Source organism: Denticeps clupeoides, chromosome 15 (assembly GCF_900700375.1).
Source record: "Denticeps clupeoides chromosome 15, fDenClu1.1, whole genome shotgun sequence".
Taxonomy (NCBI): Eukaryota; Metazoa; Chordata; class Actinopteri; order Clupeiformes; family Denticipitidae; genus Denticeps; species Denticeps clupeoides.
Genome location: NC_041721.1, coordinates 5,747,647 through 5,762,601, shown reverse-complemented (window position 1 = coordinate 5,762,601; position 14,955 = coordinate 5,747,647).

Here is a 14,955-nt window from a genome sequence, read left to right as displayed (position 1 = left end):
TCTCGTGTTTTTGGCCACTGCCATTGCGTTACATAACGCGTGATCATGGGCATCAGCTCACATGGGCGGCGGCGTATCAGTGATGCATGAGCAGAGATGCGGACGCCGTTCTTAACAACTGCGTCCGCGACCATGGACAGAAGTTGCAAGACGTTCTGCCTGTCAGGGGGATGTCTAACGTGACTCACTTAACAATGTCTAAATGGGCGGCAATTCGTACATGAGCAGAAAATCCGTTTGTGGGAACATTTTTCTGGCTCATGAACATCAAATAGAATGTTATTGTGAGTGAGAACCTTTATCCTTATCCTAACATGAGTGTGATATGCCCATGTCCATGGAGCATGAGTATCTGAGGGCGTTGTTTTCACACTGGCACTGCATGTGTGTCACGTCGGTGAGTTGATGGGGGAAGGAAGCGCAGAGTCGGGGCATTCTGGGAAAGGGATTTTATTAATAAACAGAAACAAAACAAGATGTGATGGCCGAAAATGGGGGATAAAGGGGAAAACATAAACTGGCCCGCAGGTGTGTGGCGGTTGCCAGAACTCAAAACACAAACAGCTTCACAAAATTAAAGTCAAGTTCATGACCGAGTCCACGAAAATGCCGTCCCTGCAGAGGGGCGGAGTCACATGCTTTTAAAAGCTGGAAACCGCACCTGGAGCCAATCCTGACAATGTGGGCCTGGTTTACTTATGTAAAGTGAAAGACGTCCATGGGATTATACCCCCACCTAGCACATTGTGAAAATGGTTTCATTAACCAAACTTCTCTTTAGGATTAGGTGCCTTGAAGCTTCTCTCTCTTTTTCTGTCTCTCCAATGCCTTTTTTTTGTGTCTATGTAAACCAGTGGATGTGGGTGTTTATGAGAGAGAATGTATGCATTTAAGAGTGTGTCTTCAAGCACCACTGCATTGTGCATTTTGATTGTTTGCCGCCATTTTAGTGCAGGAAGTGGCCCTCGGTGAGACTCTATTGTCATGTCTACTCACTCCACCACTCTGTCTTGCAAGCTGCCTCTGCAGGAAGGCAATTTTCTATTCTCTGAATTCCCTCAGCCAGCTTGCTGCCTGATCCTGGAGCACTTGTACAAGTTTGTGCATTTTTATGTGTGTATGTGTGTGTGTGTGTTTGTCCCCAACCTTACCATCTGCAGCTAATATGCATTCACTTTCTTTGGGTGAACACGGAGTCAGTGTGCATTTGTGTGTGTCTGCTTCATATGTGTGTGAGATGTGCCTTTGTATCTGTGTGTGTCATGATATGTTATTTTGTTTGGAGCTCTCCTCACAAACCTCTCTGGTGACACACATAGCTGGGCAACGTCTGTCTACGATGACCCACTTTCTCCCGGGATTTACAGTAGAGGCCGATAGGCACGTTCCCAGTGCATTGCACCGCCAGCGCGAACGTGTCCCACCACTCAGGATATATTAGGTCAAATGAGGTGAAACTGGATACAGATATTGATAAATTGATTGACAGATTAGACATAAATAGGTATCTACAGTACAGTCCAAAAGTTTGGACACACTTTCTCATTCAATGTGTTTTCTTTATGTTCATGACCATTTACGTTGGTAGATTCTCACTGAAGGCATCAAAACTATGAATGAACACATGTGGAGTTATGTACTTAACAAAAAAGGTGAAATAACTGAAAACATGTTTTATATTCTAGTTTCTTTGCTCTGATTACTGCTTTGCACACTCTTGGCATTCTTTCGATGAGCTTCAAGAGGTCGTCACCTCTTGAAGTGGTTTTCCAACAGTCTTGAAGGAGTTCCCAGAGGTATTTAGCACTTGTTGCCCCCTTTGCCTTCACTCTGCGGTCCAGCTCACCCCAAACCATCTCGATTGGGTTCAGGTCCGGTGACTGTGGAGTCCAGGTCTCCACTTTTTGTTAAGTACATAACACCACATGTGTTCATTCATAGTTTTGATGCCTTCATTGAGAATCTACCAACGTAAATGGTCATGAAAATAAAGAAAACACATTGAATGAGAAGGTGTGTCCAAACTTTTGGCCTGTACTGTATTTCTTAGGTGCTTTAACAGAATGGTGAAGCCTTATGTACACTGAAAAACTACATAACAGGCTGTTTCAGGCTAAATATATCTGAGAAGGCACGCCACTTTGAAGAGCACTTGAAGAATTAAAATGACATAATTGAGACATTTTGGACTTAAATACAGCTCAGATGGAAGGAAAATGAGCACTCGGATTTTCAGTGTGCAGTGTTTCCAAGCAACGCCTAGCAACCAGTCATATGTGCACAACAGACACAGGCATTAGTTGAACCAAGAACCCCAACAAGGAGATCACTTCAGATGCACACAATGTTCCATCCGGGATTCTCTATTCAGGTGTGTGTGTGAGAATCCCGGATGGAACATTGTGTGAGCAGAGCTTGTATGCTCTATTCGTGTTGGCAGGGGTTTCCTCCAGGTTCTCCAGTTTCCTCCCGCCAATTCAAAGGCATGCACACTCGGTGAATTGGTGATTCTGAATTGTCCGTTGGTGTAAGCGTGTGCACCATGTGGTGGGCTGGCACCCCACCCTGGGTGTGTCTCTGCCCTGCACCCAGTGTTCCATGATGGGCTGTGGCAGCCATGATCCCAGCTGTTATGGAAAGTGAGTGAGTGAGTGAGTGAAACTGGAATGATTTTCCATTTGATCGTGACATTATCACTCATCAACCCAGCAATGGAATCCAAATGAGTGAAGGGTGGGTATCAGAGATTGCACTGACCATTTTAATCCGACTCTGTTAATTGACAGTGACACATTCTGTACATTTCCTTATTCGTTCACCTGGTCTTGTGGTTCCCTGATTGTGAATTTGTGTGATTTTGTATCTTCTGTTTGGTTAGTTATAAATGTATCATTGCTGTGTTTTGTCCTTGTTCTGTCATCTGCCATTTTTACTTCTGTTTTGTGTGTTCATGTCACGTGCCGGTGTGTGCTGGTTAATTTATTAAATCCCTTAGTTTGAGAGTTGTGTGCATGCGCCATCCTTCTTTCCCCACCACGCCGCGATGTCAGAACCGCATCAGGACACAGGACTTCCTTGAGTCTTTGTGAGCCCTTGCAGGGTCACGTGTGCTCCACAACACCAGTGTGGGGGGCAGACGCCCTTTCTGCCCGCCAGGATTCCAGTGTTCACCTGTCACGTTCCGAACATTTTCAAGCCCGAGTTTTGTGTTTGCATGATTCCCTGATTACCTCCTTGATTGTCCTTATCCGTTGTGATTTATTATAAATGTCTCCTTACTTATGTTTCACGTGTTTGTGTCTCATGTTTGTGTGAGGGCCCTCATGCCCTTCAATTAAATTGTGCCTTTGCGTCTCCCTTCTTTCCCCGCCTTGCCGCTGTGACAGTGTATTTAAACTCTTCTGATGTTAATTAGACACACAGAGGTTTGAACATTTGAATTTAAAGAAATGTAGAGTTTCAAATTTAATAATATATATTTTAGTATCTGTGTAACAAAGAGTAAGGAGGAGGAGTCACAGGAAAGCCTGAGCACCTCATCCAAAAGGGTTGCCAGATGCCAATCAAATCATCCAAAGTCATCCACAAGTAAGATGTGTGAGAGCTGGCAATCATGCCTACTGGCTCCTCCTTTTTCTACCTTTGTTTATAAAAAACATAAATAAAATTCATCTTCTGGTTGTCAGAAACAAGAAATGGATGGGTGGCTCGTTAATTCCTCTTCTCCGGCGTAGCAAGCAGTCACTTCTGGTTTCTGTCTTTTTTTGTAAACTCAGAAGACACACTTCATGTGACATTAGCTAACACTCCTCATGCATTATGTCTATTATAGAGAAACCAATTGTGTTCAAGAGAATGGGTGTGCTAAGAGTGCAAAGACAATGATAGACCATCTTCTAGAACATACAGAAGCATCAAGGACCTTGCAGTCAGGAGTCTACATCACAATACACCTTCAAAAACCCTCATGAAAAACCTAATGCACACAGACATGACTATGATGACTTCATCAGGCTGTGAAATTGTCAGTGATTTGGACCTGACTGCAGAAAGGAAGCACTTAGCCTTTTAGGGGTTTGCTCGTCACCTGTGTTTTGTGGAAATGGGTTCAAAATTGCTGCCTTGCACCACTCTTTATTGCAATGTTAAAGAGGCAAACCGCTGGTGCCTGAGCAACCTGGCTGGGTTGGAGAAGGAGGAGGAGGAGACAACCCTTCAGCCATTCCCACCCACTGAAGGGTACACTGGGCTTCCATGCACTAGCAGCATTTACTCCTCCGTCATCCACTGTTCCGGATTTGTGCATTTAGACAGGAGCCACAGGGCACACAGTGGGAGACAGAGCAGATGCTGATGAGAAAGAGAGATGAAGAGGAGAGTGCAGCGAGAGAGTGGCTGAGGATAAGATAGCGATAGGAGAAAACGGACAGAGACAAGGGGGTTGGGGGCAGGTGGTGAGCTGAATCCCCTGAAAAAAAAACACAGCTAAATGTATTAGAGCACTGGTGGGCAGGATCAACACAAACAAATCAATAAGGCAAGTCTTCTTCAGAATGAGAGTAACCATTAGTTGTTTGGAGAACTCTTAATGAGACACGATGGGACTGAGTGCATGGTTGCTTCCTTTTTAACAAAAGAAAAAACTTTAAGTTTTGGCCTAAAAAAAAAACTAAAAGTGTTGGTATCTGATCTCTTACTTTTTTCCACGTTAGTCACATTTAAATGTTTCATATCATCACATTTATTAATCAACCACAGCACAAGTTAACACAAGAGAGGGAAAAAAAATCCAAACCTGTCACGAAGCGAGAGCACCAGAGAAGCCGGTGAACTTCCATGACTTTAATCTGCGAGTTGTAGACTCCCACAGATGTCGACACTCGCGAAAGAGGGACAAAACAAGGAACGAGAAGGTAGGGACGCAGGAAGGGAGAACAGGGAAGAAAAGGTACGAAAAAAGGTACTTTTTAAGGACATTCCACAACATCTCAATAGGATTCAGGTCAGAACTTTGACTGGGCCACCCCATAGTCTTCATTCTGTTTTTCTTCAGCCAATCAAATGTGGGCTTGCTGGATCATTGTCCTGCTGCAGAACCCAAGTTTATTTCAGTTTAAGGTCACCAATAGATGGCCGGACATTCTCCTTCAGGGTTTTTTGGTTCTCATAGCAAGTCTTCCAGGTCCTGAAGCACAGCCCCAGACCATCACACTACCAAAAAAAGTAGTTACGTATGTTATAGGCTTCTTTAATAAAGTTGCATCATTTTTGTCATTTTCAGCCCCTTCAGCAAATCAGCAAATGCTTTCTCTCTATGAAACTACATCAGTGTTGACCTTCTCACTACTTTTCAGACAATCAGGCATTTTTTGTATATCTTTGTCACAGGTGACAGTGTTTATGACTTGGAACAACTACTTGGAACAAACAAGGAAGGAAGGTCAAGGAAGATGAAGTGAAATTGATTTAAAACAGTATTTTGAGTCGGCTAACAGATGCCACCTGGGAAATCAGAACTGAACCCATTCTTCAAGTCAATGCTATAGCCTTAGCACAAGTTCTTATCCATTCATACAAAACACAAAACATCACTCAAAGAGTTAAAGGTCACTGGCCAAGGAACAGGTTGAGATGAGTTACCATGGCAATGCATGCTTATTGCACCATGGGCGTTACTAATGGAATGATTGACGGACAAATGTACAGCCAATTACCAGTTTAACTATCGGACAGTGTCAGTCGTGGCCTTTGTTCCATCCGGGATAATGAACAAATGTGTTACATCAGCTGTGCACAGCGAGCATTGAAATAGTTTGTTCAAGAAGAGCCTTTTTGAAATATAAGGTTCTTTTTTAGATCATCCGCCTCTGGCTATACAGCAGAGTCACACCAGAGAGAATTAGGTGTCCTCGAAAAATACATAAATCATTTATCACAACTGTGCCTATCATTTCACTTAGGGGGCCCATGTTCTACCAAATATCAATGATTAATTAACTTCCATACTAAGATAAATGCATTACTAAGTCAATTTGAATGGTGGTCTGCTGTGTATCACAAGCTACTGTACTGTAGTTACTTGATCTTCTCAAGGGTCCCTCATAATCCCTTCTGAATGCGCAAACAGAAGCACATACCAAACATTTTAAATAGTCGGTTAGTCCTGGTGCTAAAGTCTACAGATTCATGTGTCTGCAGCGAGGTCTGGCTGAGAAGTATGAACCAAGAGATCACAGCTTATGATGCTTATGAAAGTGAAGTGATTGTCATTGTGATACACTGCAAAACAGCATAAATTACCCATCATCCTTGGTGAACAATAGGCAGCCAGAGTGGGCATGGCAACAATATTTGACCATTTTAATGTCAAATACATTTAGATATAGATTGCTAAAAATAATTAAAACTAAAACGGAACTGTGGATATATACTGCAAAATCATGCCTTCATAACCAGAATCACATTGGATGAGATCGGATAAAGATGAAAGGAATTATTTGGCCACCATACCTGGTCTCATCTGATCATGTTCCTTTAAATGTTTAACTTGTTATAATGTGTATCTGGCCCCTCTCAACTAAGAAGCATGCATTTCATTGCATCCAACAGTGACACAACGAAATGCGTCCTCTGCATTTAACCATCACCCTTAGTGAGCAGTGGGCAGCCACAACAGGCGCCCGGGGAGCAGTGATTGGGGACGGTGCTTTGCTCTGTGTCACCTCAGTGGAATCATCTCAGTGGTGGATTGGGAATTGAACTGGCAACCTGATTACAGGGCCGCTCCCTTAATCACTAGGCCACTGCCCCTTTCTGCTCTAGTAATATAATCTCATAATTGTGTACAGGTACTTTCTGGCCTGGTCACTGTTCTGTTTCCTCCCACAGTCCAAAGACGTGATTTTGCTGAAACTAAATTGGATCTGCAGGTAAGATAGGCAGCAGTTTCACTGTGACCCTTACATGAGTGAGTGGGTTTAAACAGCAGATGCTAATGCTGAAAGAGATGTATGCAAAGGCTCTGCTGTATCCTCAAAAAGTGGAAGAGTGGAAATGTGAAACTCAAAATGTTCCCAAAGGCTGGAGAGGTTCAAACTATTTTGTCATCTTCTTGGAGATGCAAAAGAACTGAAAAGGGTGGGGGAGGGGGTCTTCAAGGGCCATCTTGAGAAGTGGAAATGCAGTTGCTATGGCTCCACCGTCTTACATTAGAAGACCTGTCTCTGTTTATGTAGCTCATTCCTTCCCCACCCACATCTTGTGAGGCTACAATATACTCAATATACCTGTGACTGGCTCTGACCCTGAAATCATTTTCATTGAATGTGGCTGGGAAGCTGCAAAAACAAAAACTTTGCCATTTTATTGCAAAACCTAGTTTCACATAGTAATTAATAATTATTTTCTAATAAGTGCACATATAAACACATATTTTTCTAAAAAGAAATGTCACAGTGACAAATTGGCATGTGTTTAAAGTAATTTAAATCATAATTTTTTGCATTTTTATGTATTTACACATCTAGCATTAAACATACTTTTGTGTCTTCATCTCTTCATTCCTGAGTAATGATTTCGTCACACAAAAGTTTATAAAGAGACACTTTTTTGATAAGCACAATGCCACGCCCCGGCAACGTGTCAGGATCTGGGCAACACAGATAATACACTCACTGGCCACTTTATTAGAGACACCTTGCTATTACCAGATTGGTCAGCCGTGAGAAGCTGGTGACTGTGGAGGAAACCGGACTACAGTGAACTCACTGTCATGTCCAAGAAACCGGCTTGAGATGATCAGAACATGAGAAGATGAGGCAGGATGGATCCATGTTGTTTACTCCAAATGTTGACCATACCAGCTTAATAGACTCTTATATCATCCAAATTTGCATGCGCAAATTTTAGACTTAGCTTCCTGTTTTCGCTAAAAGTAGTGGCACCCACTTTATTGTTAAATGACAGTGACTTCGCCCCTCCCCAGCATGACTCTTGCCCCCCCCCCCCCCCATGGGTTCATATTAATATGGGGCTGATATGGACCGCCTGCTTAGTACCTATGTACCACCCATCTGGGCTTGTTACCTAGAACAGGACGGAATCATATAACTTTAATTGTGAGTTTAGCGATGGTATTCTGCATACCTTGCTGACAAGTGAAAGTGAAAGTGAAGAAAAAAATAAAAATAAAAAATTTCATCACTGGAACCCATGGGTAATGGATATTTTCTAAATTGTACTGCAACCAGCCAGAAGGGGTTCTAGACCTCTGTTTTTGCAGCTAGCTGAATTTGTTTGTCATTGCTAAAAGACTGTGGTATCTTTCTGGTGCTGTCTTTTAATGCCTTGCCTGCCTTTGCTCTGCCTGCAAATGTACAGCTAGTTCTGTACAACCTTTATTTGGGCTTAACTGTATTGTATTCATCTGAGTATATTGGCATTTTCCAGGAAGGAGGTTGTCATCTTTCCCTTTGAGGCACTTTCAGAGGGCACCGCACAGTTCCTGAAATGTGTTTATTGCACCTTAAATGACAGGCCCTTCATTTACTGCAACCTTAAGTGTAGCCAAATAAAAAAGTTTGTTCTGCTTTACAACTAGAATGTCTGTCTAGCTGCTGAGTGCAGGGAGGACTTTGAAAAGGCTAAACAAAATGTTGCAAAAACCCTTCTTGTATTTTGAGCACTCTAGACAGATTTTAATTTGAATCTGGCAACAATGGTAGATTATGGCCATAGATGCAGGAACAAAGTAAGTGATTTCTCAAGGTCCCGTTCTCTGTTTCTGAACACACACATGAACACATCCTCACATAAGCAGTGGTAATCCTTGCATAAACACACGCTCTGCCAAGATAAACATTCATAATCCTTCACTCTGGCAGGGAGAAGGGGCGCGCATGATCGCAGTCCATGATTTCACCTGGCACCAAAAACAGGACAAGCGTGGACACGTATAATGTTGTGAACCATTCTGTCAAAGCTGAATGGTCTTAAAATAAAAAACTGTCCTGAAATCACGGGGGCATGTCCTCTGAAGGTGTTGGTGCCTCACCCGTTTCTCAAATGTCAACTAACCAAGAAAATGGATGCTCCTTCCGGCAGCTTTATTGGACAGGTACCGCCATACATGTTTGAACCACCACAGAGAGAAATTATTTACCTAATAGTTAACCTTTTTAAAGTAAAATTGGTGATCTGTCGTTGTCACTGTGTGTGTGTACGTGTGAGTGAGTGACCTGTTGCGGTCCGTGCCAGCAGTTTTAATGGTCACAGTCGGTGGGACTTTAGCTCTTTTGTCTTGTTGTGTTTTTCAGATGCGGTGCGAGCGTGGAGTGTCCCTGTTAGAGTGAGCCTTCCCTTTTCCTGTTTCCACATAGATTCCTTTATGTTTATCCCATAATAAACCTTTTCATTTTCCACCTGCGCCTGGGTTCCTTGGTGTTGTGACACAAAGTAACAAGTTTCTCAGGTAAAAACCAAAAATACAGAAAGGATTATTATTTAAGGTGCAAATTTGGAAATTGTGCAACACAAACATTTTATCAAAATATTAATTTGAACCACTTACTGAATAGAAAATAGTTCTAATCAGAAATGTTGCCATATTCAAGACAGAAAACGGGATGGGCCTGTGTCTGACTGACATCACATTTAGAACAGCCAACCTCCAGACATTGCTCCTTCATTTCGAAAAGATGGTCACAGTGTGACAGTCAAGCTTTTCCCGCTGCGCTGGAATCTAACACAACAGAACGTGTGTTTGTAGGTAAGAGGCAATGCACAGATTTATGAGATCTTTCACAGCAGCTTAACATTGAGACATTTTTCAATGAGATTTATTTTAATGAGTGGAGTAACATACCTGCCTGGTGTTCAAGTACCAGCAGGAGGGTCTGGGCCTAAACCAGGATTGTGTGTTGTTTGAAAGAACAACGGGAGCATTGTTTAAACATAAGAATCATATATAACACCAGGGGTGTTAATTTTCTAGGCTCTGACAAATCTGAGATGACCGGACTTGATGCAGGACGTGAACTGAGCATTTTGTTGGGTAATTCTGTCAGAACCCAAGAGTCAAGGTGACATCAGATGTGAATCCCTTTGTTTCCTAATCTTTGTGTCACAGCAGCGGCCGAGGAATAATCCTTCACGTGTGTGGACATCTGCATGCACACACCAAAGTTTGCCCTTTTCCCTTTATTTCCCCTTCATATTGCCAATTTATGCATTCAATTAAAGGGCACTTGTTGCAGGTGCCCTCAGCCTGAAGTTGGCATCAAAGCACACATGTGTGCTTACTTTGGATCTCTCAAACACACGTAGTCTCTCTCTCACACACACACACACATGCAGGTATGTAATCCCTGTAGGGAACAGATGCTCTTTTCTGAGCCTCTTTGCCAGAACAAATCCGACTGGACAAGGCAGGAGAGCAAAGGCGCTTTTACACTCTAGTACACCACAAAACCCCCTATACAATGTCCACAAATAAGGGGTACAATAAAAATCTCATTCCTGGAAACAGAGCATGGGGCTTGTAATGAGTATCTGGACAGAGCCTGAGATAAGCTAACTGTGTAAACTCACACACTTTACAATGCACGTGCATGATATTTCTGTTATTAGGCCAGAAATGCATAATTACTTTGCACAGTCTCTCGTCCTGAGGTGACCTGAGGTAACATAAAAATATGTTCCCCAAATGCACCTAAAACACTCCTGCTCTCGTTTGGAACGATTGGAATGATTGGTAACAAGCAGTGAGAAAAAAAATTGATCAGTTATCAAGTGGAAGGTTGCATAATCATTATATAAACGCTTATGTAATTGTCTGTCCTTCAGTGATCGACATCAACTCGGAGTGGGCAGATTGTTTGCCTTAATTGTATAACGTATATAATTTTTTAAAGATTAAACCATTTTTGTTAAAGCATATCTGTTTGTTAAGGCCTTAATTGTCAGTTCTGCCTAATTTAGTCTCAAATTGTGCCTTTTAATATTCTTAGCGATAATTAATTGTCCAGACTAATCACATACGAATGCTTCTTACATGGCGGAAGAATTATGTTTAATTATAAAACTAATGAAGCCTCACAGCGTTATCTTCATAAGTGAGTGAAGGGTAATGGAGAATTAAGGGTTGCAGGTAAATCTGAAATGTGAATTAGAAGAAAATAACAGCAAGGAACAAAAAAAATGAACTGATCTATCAGGGCAACATGCAGCTTTCATGCTGAAAGTGCAAAAGACCACAAAACAAAGTGTAATGAAGATTTATAGCATGTATTTTGTTGAAGTGACCGGTCCAAAGGTAGGGTGAGTATAGACTGCGTGGAGTTTAAAAAAATTAGCCAATCACACATCATCCTCACTTTGGGTCACCACGCATGTGTCAGGGTCACTGCAAATGTGCATTAAATGAAGAAATTGCCCACTGAGCAAATTATCAAGTTAATTACATTTTATGTCTAATAAAGAAAGGGTATAAAAATTGAGTGGGGGAGCTGGACCAAGTAAAAAAAATAAAAAACGGCACTTCCATCTAAATTGGAAGGAGGACTTTTATTCAATGTTTAATTACATTGAATATAGGATGTTTTATTCAAATTGTGTTTGTCTGATTATAGACAATAAACATGAAGACACAGAACAATGAAATAGTAAGGAATGTAAGGAATAAATAAAGGAGTAGCCAACAAATATTTGAGCGTCTGTAAAGCAGGGAGCTTTTTTATACGATGGCATTTCACACTCTTGTCTTCTCTCCACCACCTTAAGTTGGACAACAGGGATGGTTTCCAACAGTCCTGTGTCACGTCCATGCGGGCATGACGCGGCGGGTGCACGGAGAAGAAGGACGAAGAGTGACGAGAAGACGTGGAATGAAGGACGCTTTCACCTGACATCACGGAACAGGGGTTTAATGGTGAATCACAGGACAGGGGAGACATTCCGAGACGTAGACACTGGTGAACATGGAACATAACGTCAAAGACCTGACAGCGGACAGAAACGAACAGGGCAGCTTTATACAATTAACACAGGTGAGAACGATTAGGGAACATTACACAGGACAACAATTAAACTCCGGTCCGGATCCCGGATCGTGACATCCTGAAGGTTTATGCTGAACACTTTCTAGTCATCCACTCACGTTCATGAGCATCCCATCAAGCGGCTTTTGATGATGACAATTGTGATAAAAGCAGTCATGAAGGACAAAAAGAGGCAACAGATTCAGCGAACCTACTTCACTTTCTGCTAAAAAATACTAAATATGTTTCTTGCATTGAATTCTCCTAAACAGCCTCCATCTTAGTCTCAAGAACCGCACAGAGAAACGCCATCCAAACTTTTGATTGTGTACACTACGTACAAATAGTCTTGAATAAATAATTTTAAAAGTAGCTTGCCAAGAGGAACGCCGTTGCATTGAGGGAATGTCCACTTGTCTCCCCGATACGGAAAGGTGTTTTAAAATCCATGGAATGCTGAACGAAATGTAAACTACCACATTCACCAAGACTGTGTTTGCTTGGGGAAAGGAGTGATGTGCCACAGTTAGGTAAAGCCAGCTTCAGAGCGTTAATTCAAATTCAAATTTTTTTTGTCACATACATGGTATGATATGCAATGAAATGCTTTTGCGACTGCTATAGACCTCAATATTGCAAGTGTTCAAGTGTTAAAACTGGTAGTGTAATGAAAACTTGGAAGAAATCAGGGCTGAAGATGGAATGCTCATGGATTTATTTAGGAAAACATGAAGGGAACGGCACAGTGGCCATAAAGGGTAAACAAAACAGGTACAAACTTCAGGCATGTGGCGATTGCCATAACTTTTGAGGTAAGATACTCTAGTTCAATGCCGCCATCTCTCTTCTCATGGTGCCCTGATTGATCCGACCAGGTTCTATTTTTGAGGCTCTATCCTGAACCCTGGTGAACCACCTCACACTGAGACCAGGGTGGACCGGTGCAGGGTTACCGTTGCTCCTGTGGAGAATGGTTGGCAAGGTGAAGCAGCAGCTGGCCTTTCAAAAAACAATTACTTGACTCCCTTCATTTCGTTGTCTGCTGAAGGAACTCGTATGAACGCATGCAAAATCCAATCCAGCAAACACCTACGTGCTTACATACGTAATACATAAATGTTCGGGCGTACAGAGCTAATATGGAACTTTACCAGCATCAGCTGAACTATGAGAGTTTGGTTCTTGCATGAATTTAATTTTTTTGTCTTAGCGGAAAACAAGGGTCCCTTTGTGTCCCAGTTGTAACTCCCTGTTTTTCTGAAATCTGAACCTAATAGGCAGATTATGGCAGCCTAACACCCTAACAGCCGAACATATGAGTTGTCTAATACCAAACCAAACTCTACTATACTTTTTATTACATGATAAAACATAACTGGTCTCCAATAACCTATATGCGCCATATTTCCTGGTTAAATCTCATTAAACATCCCAGTGTTGACCAGAAGAGGATGAGTTCCCCTTGCTGAGCCTTGGTTCCTTTCAAGGTTTCTTCCTTTTTCAGGGAGTTTTTCATTGCCACCGTTGACTTTGGCTTGCCCACCAGGGGCCTTGAACGCTGTTCTACTGTTAGGTGCTTTGTCACAATGTACATTGTAAAAAGCAAATAAAATGCGCTTGACTGTAACAGCAATGTAACTTTATTTAGTTTGAACAAACAGCCACACACAGAAGTTAAACTGCTGCATCAAACTGCTCGTGATGCTGTCTTTCTGTAAAGATGGGAAATAATCGGGCAGATGGTACAGATCAGGTACTGACACTCGCGTTAGATGGAATGAAGCAGGGCTGCCTGTGGTTGCTAACGTTCCTGTTTTACTTTCGCAGTTCATTCAAATGCAAATGTGGAAACAGGATAGACATGAATCAAAGTTAATGAGAGTGTTAACTTTACCTATAATGTTGAAAGCTGAACTCATATCCAGGTTTATGACGAAAGTACAGAAGCCGGGATTATACTGTTTACTTGTAATCTGCTATTCTGAGAAGTTGAATTACAAAATAGGAAATCTCGAATGCAGGGGTGTTTTTTTCTTCGATTTCTCTTAGTTGAACATCATTTGTACATGAAAAGTGAAAGTGAAGTGATTGTAATTATGAAACACTGCAGCACAGCACACGGTGACAGAACGAAATGTGTCCTCTGTATTTAACCATCACCCTTGGTGAGCAGTGCACTCGTCCCTTGAAGAGACTCTTCTGTTCAGAACACCTGGGGTTAGGTGTGGTCCTGAACACTCTGGGCGTTCAAGACCACCCCTTTCCCTTTCCTGGTCTTAGAACATGACCCGCATCCACAAGGAGCCTCAACATTAGTTGTTATCAATTCCATTAATTAAAATACTGAATATGGTTTCTGATTAATAGTGCATAGTGCTGATCTGTATTACAGTCCGTTTCATATTCTGCTCAAGTACATTTGATTTCTTTCAGCTCATTTGAAGCCTTTATGCCTCTGGGACAATATGTACATAATCAGCTCAGACCAAACGAAATGGAGGTCATGTACCAATGGCCTGTGTGCGTGTGTGTGTGAGTGTATTTGATTGGGTGCAGGAACACAGTTTGCACTGAAGCTGATTAACAAGGCTTTTAGCTCAATGCAAAGATTTAAGCCCTATTCCGCATCATCTGTGCTATATATAAATAAATAAATAAATAAATCTATCGAATTTAACTATACCTATTATTTTTTGCGTTACACACACAGAGCATTTGAGGTTTTAAGACCTGCCGTTCTGGGGAAATAGATAGATAGATAGATAGATAGATAGATAGATAGATAGATAGATAGATAGATAGATAGATAGATAGATAGATAGATAGATAGATAGATAGATAGATAGATAGATAGATAGATAGATAGACGTTTATTAATAAGGGTGTATTTCACCCTGAACTATAACTATTATGTATGACG